At 37.4% G+C, this 16665-nt stretch overlaps 1 protein-coding gene and 1 long non-coding RNA gene across 3 annotated transcripts in view; one reads left to right on the plus strand and one right to left on the minus strand.

Moving 5' to 3' along the window:
* LOC103098205 (uncharacterized) overlaps positions 1 to 13517 on the plus strand; it is a 31294-nt gene extending 17777 nt beyond the window's left edge. The window contains exon 3 of the long non-coding RNA XR_465818.3: positions 674 to 13517. This is a non-coding gene — a long non-coding RNA (uncharacterized LOC103098205). The remainder of the gene's footprint in view (positions 1 to 673) is intronic.
* Positions 1 to 16665, minus strand: part of GNG7 (G protein subunit gamma 7) — a 407763-nt gene that overhangs the window by 105021 nt on the left and 286077 nt on the right. The window lies entirely within an intron of this gene.

Genomic DNA, 16665 nt, shown 5'->3' on the forward strand with positions numbered 1-16665 from the left:
CTTTTTCTGTCTATTCCTGGTCCATGTTTACTCCCTTACTCCTCTCCTATCTCCCTTTTACTTGCTATTCCATTCTGTCTTTTACCCTATGCTATTTTTCTGGATCCCTTTTCCACTCCCCAACTATATTTAATCCTTCTATGTCTGGAAGTGCCCAGAAACCAGTTTTCTACTTGACTTTTGGTTCCTTTCTTGTGATGTAACAGATTTGGAAACCAATCAAATCCACGTAAATGAACTTCAGTTTCCTTACTTCTTTCTGTCTCAGTCTCTTTAAAATCTTTACCTACTATCATAGAATTCATACTAATGTTGGTTCCAAGGTAGAAGAGTAGCCAATTGGGATCAAGTGACTTGTCCAAAGTCATACAGGTAAGGAAGTATCTGTGGCCATTTGTACCTAGGTCCTGTCTCCAGGCTTGACTATCTTACCTACTGAGCCACTTAGTTGCCCCTAACTTGTTTCTTAGAGGGGGTAATAATCCTTGTACTACTTAATTCACACAATTATTAGATTTAAAAAAAAAACATATCCCAACATAGATTGGAAGTTAGAGTTATTGACTCATAGGCTCAATTGCACTACTAATGGACATGGTACTTTTGACCTGCTGTCATTTATTTGGTTCTGTTTGGTCCTATTTAAGCAATCCAGTAGATCTTTTTTTTCTAGGGACTCATGATATTCATGTTGAACACATGTGGGCATCCAGTTAGCATAGTTCATTGCTTTGGAGAACTCCTGAGCTCAAGAGATTCCCCCATCACTAGTCTCTCCCAAGAGCAGAGATTAGAGGTAAGTCTGCCACACCCAGGACCAAACCTTAAAGTAACAATGAAATGAGATATATGCCTGGGATAATTATTGTTTCTCTGACTATAATGAGCTTCTTGAATGGTATAGTAGATAAAATGCTGGATATAAAGAGTTAGGAAGACCTGAGCTGAAATTTGGCTTTATATACCTATGCGACCCTGGGCAAGACCTGCCTCTCTGTACCTCAGTTTCCTCATCTGTAAAATGGGGATGATAATTGCACCTACCTCCCAGGGTTGTGAGGCTCAACCCTGTAAACACACATGTGTAAAGCATTTTGAAGAACTTAAAGCACTATATAAATGTTATTACTATAATAATGATGATGACAACAATGGGCAGGACCATATCTTTTTCTGTATCCTCCAAAATGTCTACTACTATACATAGTAGATACTCTATTAGGATTTTCTGAATATTGACCAAATAAAGTCACAGAATCATAATGTGCTAGAACTAGAAGAGGCCTGAGAACCATTATCAACATTATCTCATAATTACATGGCACTTTAAGGTTTGTAAAGCATTTGCCTTACAAACAACCTTGTGAAGTAAAGTCATAAAATATTTATTATCTCCATTTGACAGATTAAGAAACAGGCTAAGAGTCAGAACTGGACGGAGCCAGCAAATATAAAACAGCAGAATTATAAGGGACCTTAGAATGGAGACTGGAGAATATTGGAGTTGGAAGGGATATTAGAACACAGAATATAAAAGAGTAGAATTGGAAGAGATCTTAGAATGTAGAATATAAAATTCAGGGGTTGGATAAGCCCTTACAACCAACAACCAACATAAAGCAGAGAATGTCAGTGCTGAAAGGGACCTCAGCAAATATGTCCAGGACTTTATGAATACATCTGTGACCTTTAGCTGGGACTGAGTTTATAACAGAACCTTAATAAGGTCTTTTAATGTGCAAAAATAAAAAATTCAAGTGTAGTAACAAGAAAATAACATCTTGTGACTATTCCTATCCTCCTCCCATTTCTTCATACAAATGCTAAATTTGTTCCCATTGTGGATATATTTGGAAAGAGGCTTGCGAGAGGGGAATGAATAAGGTGCCCACAAAAACTCAAAAATAGACATGCAGTGAATAGTCAGACCTCGGGCTTCCAATCTGTGCCACGGAGCTACAAGAATGAAAAGGCTTGTTTCGGAAACCTCCTCACAATGAAGGCCGAAAGGCAGCCGATGACTACTTGGCACAGATTGGGTCCATTAAAAGCAATTATGCGGCAATGAGAAAAGGCCAGCCTGTGACTATCCAGCCTGCAAGGCTGTGTGTGGTAGTGTTTATTGCCTGAGCTCCCGAGTGTGGGGTGGATGACTGTCAAATCATGTGAAGACCTGCAACCCCCGGGATGACACTGGGCAACAGGATCCCTTTTGAGCAGGGACAGGGGAAGGGAAGCAGAGGTCAATGCTCTTCTCATTCTTTTTCTTCTTCCCGTTACACAGGAAGCCCAGTCACATTGGCTTGGCATAAATTCAAGAGGTTAGCTAAGGATTTATGAGGTTGAGGTGCTAAAAAAGAGAAAGAAAGGGAAAAAAATGGATGGGAAGAAATTAAAAGTGGAACCAGAAAGGCTGGAAAAACTATGGTCAACCTGTAGCTGAGGGCCTGGCTCCTTTTTTCTGACATCAGTCCCAAAAGTAAGCCAGCTTCTTGTATATTCTCAGAGTGCTCTTCCTTATAATCCCAATAATGTGGCTGGCAACAAGGGATAGGAAATAGGGAAGGAACAATCTTGGGCAAGAGAAAGAGGGTGGCTGAAAGATTACAGTAACACCAGCTTAAAGTGAGCATGTGAATAGTCCTAAGCAAGAAATACTAGGTAATAATGCCTTCACTATATTGAGAAAGATCTGATTCTAAAAGGTCTCAGAGCAGCTGGTGGTATAATGAATAAAGTTCTAGCCTTGGACTCTGGGCAAGTCCTTTAACCTCTGTCTTAGTTTTCTCTGTAAAGTGAGGATAAAAATGGTAGCTACCTCTCCTGATTGTTGTGAGGATCAAATGAAAGGATATTTGTAAAGCCCTCAGCACAATGCCTGACATATAACAGGTACTTAATATATGTTAACTGGATTGGATTACCACTAGGGTAAATTATAAACTCCTGTTTGGATTTTTTTGGGAAACCCTTATATTCTCCATTAGTATCAATTATAAAATAGAAGCAAGGCAAAGGCTAGGCAAATGGGGTTAAATGATTTGTCCAGGATCACACAGGAAGAATCTGAGGTCAGATCTGAACCCAAATCCTCCTTACTTTAGGCCTGGCTCTCTATCCATTGTACTACCCAGCTGCCCTGTTGTTTGATTTTTAAAACCCTTCACAACCTGGTCTCCATCAATATCCATTATTTTAATTTCTTTCCTCTTTGGTCCAAGCCAAATTCACCTTGTTTCTTTTCCTCCCATTCAGCATTCATTCTCTCACTTCCATGTCTTTACCCTGGTTGCTGGTCATTCCTTCCTCTTTTCCATCTCACAGAACCCTTCATTTCCTTGAAGATTTTACTTTAGTAGCACTCTAGATGAAGCTTCTTTTGGCCCATTCCCCAAGTTCTATCGTTTTCCCTTTCTAAACTACTTTGTACTTATTTTTTTAAATTCTCTATATACTAATATGTATGTGTGTATTTTCTTCCTTGAAAAAAATGTAAGTTTCCTTCTATGTACACCCAATACTTAACTTAAGTAATAATACTGCATGCCTAGCATGCAGTATTGCTTAATAAATGACTGCTTCACAGCTACATGGAGTGTGTAAAGATTATATTTATCCATGAGCAAGTGACTATTTATGCCCTTGAGTAATGCCTACCCTCCATTTTATCAGGGAGAATGAAATATTCTGTAAAATAATAAAATAAAGGCTTTAATATAAAAACTAAAGAGTGTCTTAAGGGGTAGAGGGAAATCCTGATCTTTGTCAGGAGGATAGAAAGTGGAAGAATGTGACAGAGCAAAAAGGGAAGAAAAGTAAAAATGTGACACAGTGAAAACATAAGGAGGATTGATAATACTTGAAGCTGAGAAACAAATCTCCCTCAAGAGCTGGGTACCTTGTGGAGGAAGCAGATTTTTTTTCTCTAAGGAATGATGACAAAGATCAGAGGTGTCAAACACTTAGTTCACAGCACTCTTGTTGTTGTTGTTGTTATTCAGTCAGGTTAGACTCTTCATGACCCCATTTAGGTTTTTCTTGGCAGAGATTATAGAATGGTTTGCCATTTCTTTCTCCAGCTCATTTTACAGTTGAGGAAATTGAGGATTAAATGACTTGCCCAAGGTCACAAAGTCAGTAAGTGTCTGAGGCCAGACTTTAACTCAGGAAGATGAGTCTTTATGACTTCAGATCTGGCCCTTTATCCTCTGTGCTACCTAGTTGCCTAGCTGCCCTGCAATGCTCTTCTCAAGTACAGTGTCCTTCAAGAGATCTTTTTTTAAAAATTCCCTTGGTTGTTAGTACCTTTCCTAATCAATCACCTTGTACTTAGCTTGTATCTGTGAATATGTGTCCCCTAGTAGAATGTAAGCCCCTTTAAGGTAGGGACTAGCTCACTTTTGTCTTCGTGTTCCAGTACCCAATATAGTGCTTGGCACATAGTAGGTACTTAATAAATGCTTACAATGGCAGCTGGGTGACATAGTGGATAGAGTACTGGGGCTGGAGTCAGGAAGACCTGAATTTAAGAAGGACCAAGCCTTTTTCAATTTCCTCAACTATAAAATGGGATAACAACAGCACCTGCTTCACAGGGTTGTTGTGAGAATCAAATGAAATAATATTTGTAGAGTGCTTAAAACAGGTCCTGGCACAGAGTAGATGCTTAATAAATGATTATTTCCTTTCTACTGATTATCATGCTTTTGACTTAATCTGTTTCTACTTCCATTCATCTTAACTAAAATGCTCTCTACCAATTTGTCCCAGAATTTTTCATAAAATTCATTTCCTTAATCTTCAGTGAATACTTCCTCCCCTGCTCCCATCTAGCCACATGAATCACGAGGAGTAGATAGCATTCACCTGTTTTTGCAAATTTTCAAAGTGTCTCTCATATTTTGTGTGTGCCTTCTGAGGATGGAAGACATTGATACTATTGTTGAGTTGCCAAATAGCTGTCTCAGTATTCCATAGCATGGATTCAAAAGTCATAAGTATTTTTCTCTTCTTCTTCTGACACTTATTGGTTGATTGTCCTGCCTCCACCCTGACTAATTGGGAGTGCCATACATAGTCTGTTAATATCTAGGGCCTGGGTTCCCTTAATGTTTTACTTTATTCCTACCCAGAGTATCTATTTTGTAGTTCTAGAATCATAATCAAACTTGTACAGCCATTGTGACTGAAAAAAGTATATTTAACTACTCCCCTATAACATATGAGAAAGAACACTATCCACATTCAGAGGAAGAATTGTGGGAATAGAAACACAGAAGAAAAACAACTGCTTGATCACATGGGTCGATATGATTGGGGATGTAGACTCTAAGCCATTACCCTAGGGTAATTATCAATAATATAGAAATAGGTCTTGATCAATAATACATGTAAAACCCAGTGGAAATGCGCATCAGCTATGGGAGGGGGTTGGGGGGAAAGGAGGTAAAGAACATGAATCTTGTAACCATGGAAAAATATTCTAAATCAACTAATTAAATATAATTTAAAACCTCAATTCTTAAAATAGTGCTTGACAAATGGCAACTCAAACACTCCAATATTCATTCACTCATAAAGTAAAAAATGGCAGTTGTGACTTGTTACTCAGGTCCTGATTTTAAATTCAGGGCCCTCCCTGTGCCCCTGATATAGGCCTCCAGCTGTGTGACCCTGGGCAACTCACTTAACCCCAAATGCCTAGCCCTTACTGCTATGCTGCCTTAGAATCGATACCTAGTATTGATTCTAAGACAGAAGGTAAGGATATATATATATATATATATATATATATACACACACACACATACATATATATATATATATATATATAAAGCTAACCAATATCACCAAAAGAGACAGTATATACATAGCTAAAATACTCCACCTCTGCAAAGAAGGGGAGGCAGTGTATTCTCATGGCCAAGTTTACTTAATATAATTATGTTCAGTTCTCAGTTGTGATTAAAAAAATAATAGCTACCATGTTATTAAATGAGAATTATTTTAAGCATCATTTTTGAAGGAATTTTATTCAAATCAACAATATTACATGTGTAAAAAGGAATTCTTTACTTCTTTTTTTTAATTTAATGGGGACCTGGAGGCCCTCTTATCAGAGATGTGTAAGGATTAACCAGCCCACAATGACAGGAAGTAGAAACCATAGAGACAGGAAGGAGAAACCAAAGAGATAAGAAGTGAGGTTGAAAAAGGGTATAAAAGGTGTTCAGCTGCTGACAGTTGGGGCTGGCAGTTGGCAGTCAGTTACTGACAATGAGGGTGGGCAGTTAGCTGCTGGGTGTGAGTTGGTGGTTGGTGTTTAGTTGCTGGAATATAAAGGCAGGCCTGAGCTCACTGAGAAAACTTTTTGCCTTTTAGATTTTTGGCTTTTGGTTTGGGCTGTTAGGGCTTTTTCTTTTCCTTGAACTTTTTGGAAAATGACTGGTCTTTGTTATCAGACTTAATTGGGGTTGAATTAAACACCGATTGGGTTGGAACTTTTGTGGGGTGATTGTTATTAGTGGTAATTACAGGCAGATATAGGTAAATATAGGCAGTTTTAGATAGTAATTATAAGTAGTTATAGATAGTTACAGGATAACTAGTATAGACATTAAGAAATTTCTTTCTCTACCTCTTTCCTATATTTCTCTCTTTTACTATATTAATTTTACTATATTCTTTTACTATCTTTATTTTAATAAAACTAAATTGTTAATTGTTAAAAGCTGCTAGAAGTTTTCTTTTCTCTGGCTTAAAGGGATAATATTAATTTACAACTCTACTATATTCTCATTAAAACGTGAGTTATTAAAAGCTGCTCTCTTATTTTGTCAAAACCCCTATTTTAATCCTTACACAAGCAACTCAGAATATTTAGTGACAAGTATGAAAGTGTTAAACAGAGGAGACATGGCTTATATATCAGTGTGACTTCGTAGCTAAAAAAAAAAAAGTAATTTGGTGGTAACATTCCACAAATCATAGATTATAGAACACAGGAGGGTAAATCTAACTGGACTCTGCTCTAATCAAATCACACTTTGCGTGTGTATTCCATTTTGGATACCCCACTTTGGGAAGAACAAGCTATAGCACAGCCTCAAGAGGGCAATCATGATGGTGAAGGGACCTCAAATCATTACACATGAGAATTGGCTGAAAGAACTGAGTATGTTTAACCTAACAGGTTGCTGAAAGCATATCTTCTATATTTGGTACATGAATTAGATTTGTAAATTTTTTTAATGGCCAGAGTTTTGTCTATTAGTATTTTTGCTTATTTTCTTCAAATTTCCTGTTTTTACTCAGTTATCCATAAAAAGAACTGGTATGATACATTTACATTATAAAAATTAAGAATATAAAAGGACACTGGTTATTTTACATTCATTCTGCTATAAGAGATCAAATTATCTTAGGTTTTATACTATTGGACACATTAGAAAATCAATTCTAGATCAATAAGAAGCCAACTTTAGGGTCATTTGAGTGGTTTCAATAAATTTCTTATAGATATAATTATTAGCTGAATGTCTATGGCAAATGGATATATTACAAATTCATGTTATCCAACCTGAATTGGAACCTTGTTGTAGCAAGATAATTCTTATATTCCAGACCCGCCTCCCACATCAACTGATTTCCTATTTCCTCTTCACAGAAGCTATGACAAATTGTCTCTTCTCAAACTTTTTATATTATCCCTCTCCCCAATCTTTCAGCTGGGGACTTTGTCTCACTTAAACGAGAAAATTGAGGCCCAACATAAGCACCTTCTCCCACCTTCTCTTCAGGCCAAAGCCCCTTGATGTCATATTCCACTCTTTCTGCCTTTCCCCCAGTTTCTGACAAAGAGATAGTCCTTCTTCCTGCTAAGACCAACCTCTCTGCTTGTATAATTGATCCCATTTCTGCTTGTTTTCTATAGGAGGCTGCATCCTCAATTATTCCTACTTCTCTAATCTCCAAACCTGTCCCTATCTACTAGTTTTTTTTTCTATTGTCTTCAAGAATTCCATTTATCCAATTAAAAAAACGATCATATTTTATTATATTTCATGTTATTATCCATATCTTTCCTTTTTTTCTTAGTCAACTGCCCTAAATAAGCTTTTTACACCAACTGCTTCCATCTCCATTCTCACTCCTCAACCCTTGATAAATTAGTTCCTCAGCTAATCAATCAACTGAAATTGATTTCTCCAAAGTTACCAGTGAAGCTTTAACTATTAAATATGATGGTTGTTTTTGATTTGAGTCCTTCTAGACCTATCTGCTGCATTTGATACTGCTGACCACACTTTCCTTGTGGATATTCTGTCCTGGGTTTTTATAACCCTGCTCTTTCCTGTTTTTCCTGTTTCTTACCTGTCTGACAACTTCTCAGTTTCCTTGCTGACTCATCACCTAAATCATGCCTTATAACTGTGGATATATCCCAAGGTTCTGACCTAGGTCTTCTTCACTTCTCCCCCTATACTTTCACTTAGTAACTGTAGCAGCTTCCATGAGTTTAACTATCATCTCAATGCAATCAACTCATAAACACATAAAAATGCAGCCCTGGTTTCTCCCTCAAGCTTCAGTCTCCCTCAAGCTGCATTAGCCTACCAGGCTTTTCCAACTGGATATCCCAGATACATCTCAAATTCAACATATACAAAATAGAACTTATTATCTTTCTCCCTAAAACATACCTTCTTCCAAATTTCCTGGTTTTTATAAAAGTACTGTCGCCTTTCCAGGCTTTCAGGTTTATAAATTCAGTATTATCCTCAACTCCTTGCTTTCTTACCCCATATATACAATCAGTTGCCAAATCTTGCCATTTCTATCTTGTCAATGTCTCTTGTATTCAAACTCTTATCTTACCTACCATCTTAGTCTGGGTCCTCCCCTAGATTATCTAATAGTATCCCAATTAGTCTCCCTATCTCAAGTTTTCCCCCCATTTCAAACTATACTACACATTACTGCTAAAATAATTTTCCTTATGTGTATATCTGTCCAGATGATTTCTCTAGCCAATCAGTACCAGGGACTTCCTATTATCTAAAATAAAATATAATATAAATTTCTCTGTTTAGTTTTTAATGCTGGACACAATCAGGCTCCAATCTATCTTTTATGTCAAGTCAAACATTTATTAAGTGCCTAGAATGTGCCAGACACTGTGCTAAATGCTAAGGATTCCCCCAAACCATAAGAAAAGTCTTTATCCTCAAGGAGATCCCAGTCTGATAGGGGAAAAAAACAGGTTAACACGATTTAGAGATAATTAACAGAGGGAAGGTGCTACCTTATTAAGGGAGATTTGGAAAAGCTTCTTGAAGAAGGTGGGATCTTAGCTGAGACAAAGATGAGGAAGGAGAACATTTCAGACATGGAATAAAAATGCATGTGAAAAAGTTAGTGAAAATGCATGAAGTTGGGAGATGGAGTGTGTTTCTAGCCTCATTAACATTACTCCCTTTCCCATACTCTGAGAATCATGTAACATGGCCTTCTCTCTGTTCCCCTCACTGTTCAATAAGGGAAGAATGATCAAAGAATAAACATGGTTTGAAAACAACTACCATAGAAACACGGAAATTGATGTATTGTTAGTCAACAATATAGCTGTATAGAATTGCATTCAATTTGGCATTGTTGAAATCACTGGACTTGAAGTCAGGGGAGATATCTGGGTTCTAATCTTATAAAACTTACTACAACCACAGGCAAGCCATTTAACCTCTCATCATCTTGGTTTTATCATTTGTAGCTCCAAACGCACAGGGTTTCTATGAGGACCAAATGAGACAATGCAAATAAACTTTACTAAAACCTAAAAATAATATAGAAATGCTAGCAGTATTGTTACTGGGAGGTAGTCTAAGAACACTGGGATTAGAGTCAGGGGAACAGAATTAGAATCCAGGCCTTCCAATTATCTAATGTGATTAAAAACAAACAAAAAACCTCCCTTATTTCTGTCTCTGTTTCAATTCTAAGACAGAAGAGGGGCAAGGACTAGGGAACTGGGGTTAAAGGACTTGCCCAGAGTCACACAGCTAAGAAGTATCTTGAGGTCAAATTTGAGTACAAGTCCTCCTGACTCCAGTTCTAATGCTCTATCCACTGTGCTACCTAGCTGTCCCTATTTATGTGATCTTGGGGGAAAAAAAAACACACCCTTCCCTGTTCTAAGATCAAGTTTCATTATATGCTAGGTCTAATATTTTATATTTTAAGGTTTTAAGGACTCCTTCCTGTGACATGTTTGATTTAAGATCCTTTCTGAATTTTATATTCTCAGTTCACATCTTGCCTTCAAATCTAAGGACCAAAGTTTATTTCATCTACTAGTCAGTTGACAGAGAAGAAATAAAAATCTCTTCCTGGTAAAGTCAGTCCCAACCACCACATTTGCTTAATGGTTTGAGGATTACTGGTGCTTGGTCAATCCAGGTAGAAAGTTTACAAAATAGGAACTGGGCTCCTATTCTGCCAGAGTTGAAAAGTAAGCACTCATCTTGGGAAAGCTTTTCAAATAAAATGGCTATTGTTTCATAGCAGTCTTCAGGTTCAAGGGACAGAACATGTTGGTCCTTCTCAGTCCAGAACAACAGGCTGACATTACCAGCCCAGTTCCAGAGATCCCGTGCATGACGCATACTCTGTGACTCAAGATCAGTGTCAACAGCATTGGAAAACACAAAGTTTGGGGGTGGGGTGGGGTGATAAAGACACACAGCCATAAGGTACTCAGAGGGAGCAAACATGAAAAGATGTTGCAGTTACAATATCATACTGTCCTTCCATTTCCCCCCTCCCCATCCTCCAAAAAAAGTATTTCTGGAAACCATTTATGCATTTGAATAGATCTAGGCCAGTGGTTCTCAACCTTTCTAATGCTGTGACCCTGCAATACAGCTCCTCATGTTGCGCTGACCCCAAGCCAAAAAATTATTTTGGTGGCTCCTTCAAAACTGTAATTTTGCTACAGTTATGATTCGGAATGTAAATACCTGATATGCATTATGGATTCTCATTGCTACAAATTGAGAGGTTGAGAACCGCTGATCTAGGGGAAACTAACCTGGGCCAATGATGGAACTCAGCGTGAAATGCATCAGAAATCAAGAACCAGGAGTGATTTTTCTTTTTCACTTGTATAAAATTCTAGTTTCTCCAAGTTTACTTGAAATCAGGGAAAAGGCTTTGCCAGCAGTTGATACTTTACTATGGAAAACCAGTTAGTAGGTGGGCTGAAATTTGCAAAAGGAAAAAAAATTCAGAAAAACATAGAATTTAGAACTAGATCAAAATGCTTTCATTTTAAAGATAAAGAAAATGAGACCCAGAGAGAAAACTAGCCCACAGTCATAAAAGTAGTAAGTGGTAGTTAGAAGTCCAACCTATCCTCTGGCAGCAAATCCAGTATTTTCTCTATTGTACCAATAGTTCAAATACAGGAATGGGTGCTTATACAACAAAAGGCAAAAACAAGTTTTCTTATATAATTTCTTTTTTCTGTTCTACTTTGCATAAAGATATGCACATTTTAATCTGGTGTTTGTTAAGATTAGACTAAAAAAGCCCAACCCATCTTCATCAGGAAAAATAGGAAAAATTTGGAGATTGTGCATGCATAATAGGAGTTAGGAAAAGAAGCAGTGTGATCTCCTGGAAAGAGCTCTGGACTTGAAGTTAGAAGACCTGGGTATGAGTTCTAGTTCTAACTGAGTGATTTTCAGGAAGTTATTTTCCCCTCTCTGAATAATTCCTCCCTCTCCCATTGAAATATTTGGAATGTTGTTAAAAAATCAAACGTGATGGTACACTTATGTAAAGCACACTGTAACCATGAGCAATATGTACAATTATTATTTGGGATCACAGAACTGGCAATGTGGTAAGTCAGGAGGATACTTACCCCCCCCCCCCCCCCTATAAACCAAACCAAACCATGGGGGAAAACTTTCCACCTGTTAAGATGCTTGGAATTCCACCTAACTGAAGAATCCTAGGTAATAACTCATCTGCAATGTATACTTTAGTGTGAAGCGTTTTCTTCAAATAATAAAATTGGATCTCATTAATTAGGGAGTTCCTGCCAACAATGCTGTTGGCAACCTGTCCATGCTGCCTGTTCTTTACAGCTCTTGTCCAAAACCTTACAACAATTTATGGGGGAGGAGGATTCTCCCAACATGCCTTTGCTTTCTCCTGGCATAGGGAGAGTGCCAGGGGAGCTTTTTGGCTGGCTGTGCTTGTTATCATAACCTGTCCTTCTTTTCTTCCTATCGTTCAACTTTTTGATGAAGTGTTTAATAAGATTCTTTTCAAATTGTTGCTCCATGCAAAAGGGGAAAAGAACAGTCATTAAGTTCAAAGTTGGTAGGTCATGGAGGATATACTTAGAATTGGCTGAGCCCTTAGAGATCATTGAGTATAACCCTCTCATTTCATGGATTGGAAAAATGTGGCCCAGACAAAGTGACTTCTCTTTCCTACACATGTAAAAAGTAAATGATGGAGCCAGTTGAGAAGAAGCAATAAGGATTCTATTCCTAATTCTAGATGCAGTGATCTTTCAACTATGCCATGTTGCTCATTGAGGAAAATTCTGTCTGGGAGTATAGAGCACTAGTGAAGGCCAAGATCAGGCTCATGCATACTAGAGGAGCACTGTTGAAAATGTCTGGATGAGAATTCTCAATGTGTTTTGCTTTAGATTCGCTTTCAAAAATAATCACAATCTATTTTTTCTATAATGCTTTAGAGGTTTATAAAGCACTTTCCTTATAATGATCCTCTTGTGGTTAGGAGTATAAGAATTGTTACTCTCCATTTTCTAGATAAGAAAACCAAGGCTAAGAGAACAGCAGAGACTTCCACTTTCAGTCATATGAAGATAAGCCTCAAACCCAAGTCTTTTGTCTTGAAGTTTAGTACTCATTCCACTACACTACTCTGTCACTAGATAATAGCTATGATGTAAAGACAATGCTACATAGTTTACAAAAGCCCTATATATAGCAGTAGCTTCTATGGTTTTCATCTGGTAGGGGACAGGAGACTTCTAGAGGTTTTTGCACAGATAGTAAGATGAACAGGCTTGTACATTAGGAAGATTATGCTGGCAGCTATATAAAGGATGAATCGGAAAGGGAATAGATAAGGTCAGAGGAAATTAAAGACAAATTCAATAGTTTAGGGTAAAAAAAGCTAAGGCCTGAAAGAATGGTTCTAGTGGGAAGGGAGAAGAGGAACCATAAAGAACTATTCTGGATGCAGAGATTACAGGTCTTGGCAAGTTATTTGATTCTCACAATTATTCTATGAGATAGGTAATACCACCTATTTCCATATCCCCTTTTATTTTTAAAACCGCACCTTCTATCTTAAGAGTTGATACTAAGTATCAGTTTCAAGGCATAAGAGGGGTAAGGACTGAGCAATGGGGGATAAGTGACTTGCCCAGGGTCACACTGCTAGGGAATTCCTTAAGTCAAATTTGAACCCGGGTCCACTGGACTCCAGGCCTGGCTCTCTATCTACTAAGCCACCTAGCTGCCCCCTCCCACCTCCCCCCCCCCCCCATCTCCCATTACAGATAAGGAAACAGAAATTTATAGCAATTCCCTCAGAATACAGAAATCACAGCACAATAGTGCTGCTCTTTTTGCTCCTATTATAAAGTCCACAGAAGCTGTACCAGAAGAATGAGCAAGGGAAAAGGGACCAAGCCCTGGTGGTCAAGGAAACCACCACATGGGACTTTAATACTAACTCCTGTAGTCGGACAGAAGGTGAATGATGTCATGGGCTGTCAGGAGCTCGTCACTGCCTTTTATCCAAAAAGGCTGGAGCTTGAGGGAAGTAATCCCAGCAGCATATGGGCACGAGGCAGGGACACAGCTTCCTACACCTGGGCTCCAGCTGAGGCCTCATCAGAGCTTTACTGAAAACATCAACAAAGAAAAGAGGTCACATGTCCTTGTAGCTTCTGCTCAGCTAACAGAAGACATGATGACATAGGCTTTCTGGTTCACCATGAACTTGTACTCTGTTCGATTTCATTTATGCTGGGTTAACACGACACTGAAAGTTTAATTTTCCCTCAAGTCAAATAACTGAAATGTTTTTATTTGCAAAAGAGAATTTCTAGTTTCTGTGTGGACTTGGGTCATTTAAATTCAGCTCACTAGCTTAAACTGAAAATCCTACTCAGCAATACCACAAAGTAGGCTCTGGGAATCAGGAGAATTGAGACTTAAGTAGCAATGATTTCCTGTGGAACCATGGGGAAGTGATTTGACGTCTTTGGAATTCAGTTTTAGAGGGGATTGGATTATGTATCAATAGAGAAGTCTCTTCTAGCATTGATAGTCTGCTTTGTAAAAGGCTTCTCACCCTCTGATAATCAAGGTTGGAAAGGTCCCTCTCCTGTCAAGATCTTTTCAAATCCTGACTGTCACTCAATTTGTTCATTTCTCTACTAGTATTGTACCATCTGCAAATCTAATAAATAATGGCAACTATACCTTTGGATAATTTATTGTTAAGAATGTTGAATAGCATAGAGTCAAGAAGAGATTTCTGGGGCATTTAATTAGAGATCTCCCTTTAAACTGACCTCTCCCTATTAATAACTAATCTCTGGGTCTGATAATTCAACAGGCCCCAAACCCACCTAACTGTAAAAGCATAAAGTCCACACATCTTTGCCATAAGGATAGGAGGAGAGATGTTTGTCAAATATTTTGCCAAAACCTAGATGCTAAATTTACAGCATTCCTTTGATCTGTCAGTATAAAAGGAAAAAAGAGATTAATGTGACATAATGGGTTCCTGATACAAGGCTCTAAGTGATCATTGGATCACTGCTTCTCTTTCTCTCAATGCTCACAAACTTTTGCTTTAGTTAGGGCAGTGGTGTCAAACTCAGATGAAAATTGAGACCATTAAACCATGCATAAGGATTCCTGCAAGCCACATTCTAACTTAAAAAACCACATATTAATAATATCTATATTTTATTGTATTTTGTTAAGCATTTTCCAATTACATTTAATGTGGTTCAGGCTATACTTGGGAGTGTTGTGGGTCATGTCTGATACTTCTGTTCCAGGGAATAAATACCTGGCAGGATGGCTGAGTGTTATTTCCTTAAAAGAGGAATATGTGCCAAATAGAACAAATGAACTCTAACTAAAAATAGGAGAAGGAAAGAAATTCTCACAAAGAAAACTCACAGGATGACAAAAAGACTGAAAATAAACAAGCAAAATAAAGGGTCCTAATACAATGAATAAACACTATGGAGACAGCTAGTTAGGTGGTGTAGTGGATAAAGCAATGGGCCTAGAGACAGGAAGACCTGAGTTCAAATGTGACCTTAGACTCTTAACAGGAGTATGGCCCTAGGCAAGCCACTTAAAACAAACAAAAAACCCCCCACCTTCCTGTCTCACTTTCTTCAATTGTAAAATGGAAATAATAATAATAGCATCTGCCTCTCAGGACTGTGAGGTAATGAGATAATATTTGTAAAGCACTTAACATTACGCCTAGCACATAGAAGGCACTTAGAAATACTTGTTTCTTTCCTTCCAATGGGGTAAAAGGGAGTAACAAAGAACTCTCCAAAAAGATGAATAAGCTACACCAATAATAATTATTCTCCAAATAGACAGTATTATCTTATTGTAAGTATCATAAATCAGTCAATAAGCACTTTTAAAATTCAGATATTTTTACTTTCCCAAATATATGTAATTATAATTTTCAACATATTTTCCATTATTATAAAATCCAAAAAGTCTTCCCTTCTTTCCTTCCCTCCCCTTAATTGGAGATGGTAAGCAATTTAATCTGGGCCATACATATATTATCACACAAAACACACTTCCATAACGGTCTCAGTAAGCATTTATTAAATATCTCTTTTGTGCTAGATCCTTTGCTAAATGCTAAAGAGTTAAAAACAAAAACAAAAACAAAAGAAAGTTCCTACTTTCAAGGAATTCACAGTCTAATGGGGGGAGGAGGGAGCAAGAAATAGGAAAATGATTATGTCTAAACAACTTAAGATATAGGACAAACAGGAAATAAAAAGGCAAAGCACTAGAATTAAGAAAGATTGGGTCATTTGAATCTCAAAAAGAGATATAAAGACTGGAAGATCTGATAGTGAAGAAGACAGGGGAAAAATGTTAATATAGCATTAAACTTTTTGAGGAGTGAATTGGTTCAGTCAGAACAAAAACATTTAAGATTGAAATAATGAGCAGAGCAAAAGAAAAAGCAGCACAAATGGAAGAAGCCTGTAATTAGCTACAAATTAAAGAAAGAGAGGTAGAGGATATCGATTATTAAAGTGATCCAAAAATTATTAGTTTCCTAGAAAAAATATGAAGAAAAAAGGGACAGAAGGCAATATTCCAGTAAGACATATTAAGAAACATATTAAGAAATGGCGGAGTATAAACTGCAAATCTACAAGATAAAATAAAAATGGTCCCTAAATTTAATTGACAGAGAATGGTAATTGACAAGTTACATAATTTAAATGGCAAAGAGGAAATCTTGCAAGTAGTCTGAGGCATTAAATTACTTAACAAAGAGCACTGACTTAAATTATTTATTCATCTACAAAGATTAAAAATGAAA

The sequence above is a fragment of the Monodelphis domestica genome, chromosome 3, assembly GCF_027887165.1.
Source record: "Monodelphis domestica isolate mMonDom1 chromosome 3, mMonDom1.pri, whole genome shotgun sequence".
Lineage (NCBI taxonomy): Eukaryota > Metazoa > Chordata > Mammalia > Didelphimorphia > Didelphidae > Monodelphis > Monodelphis domestica.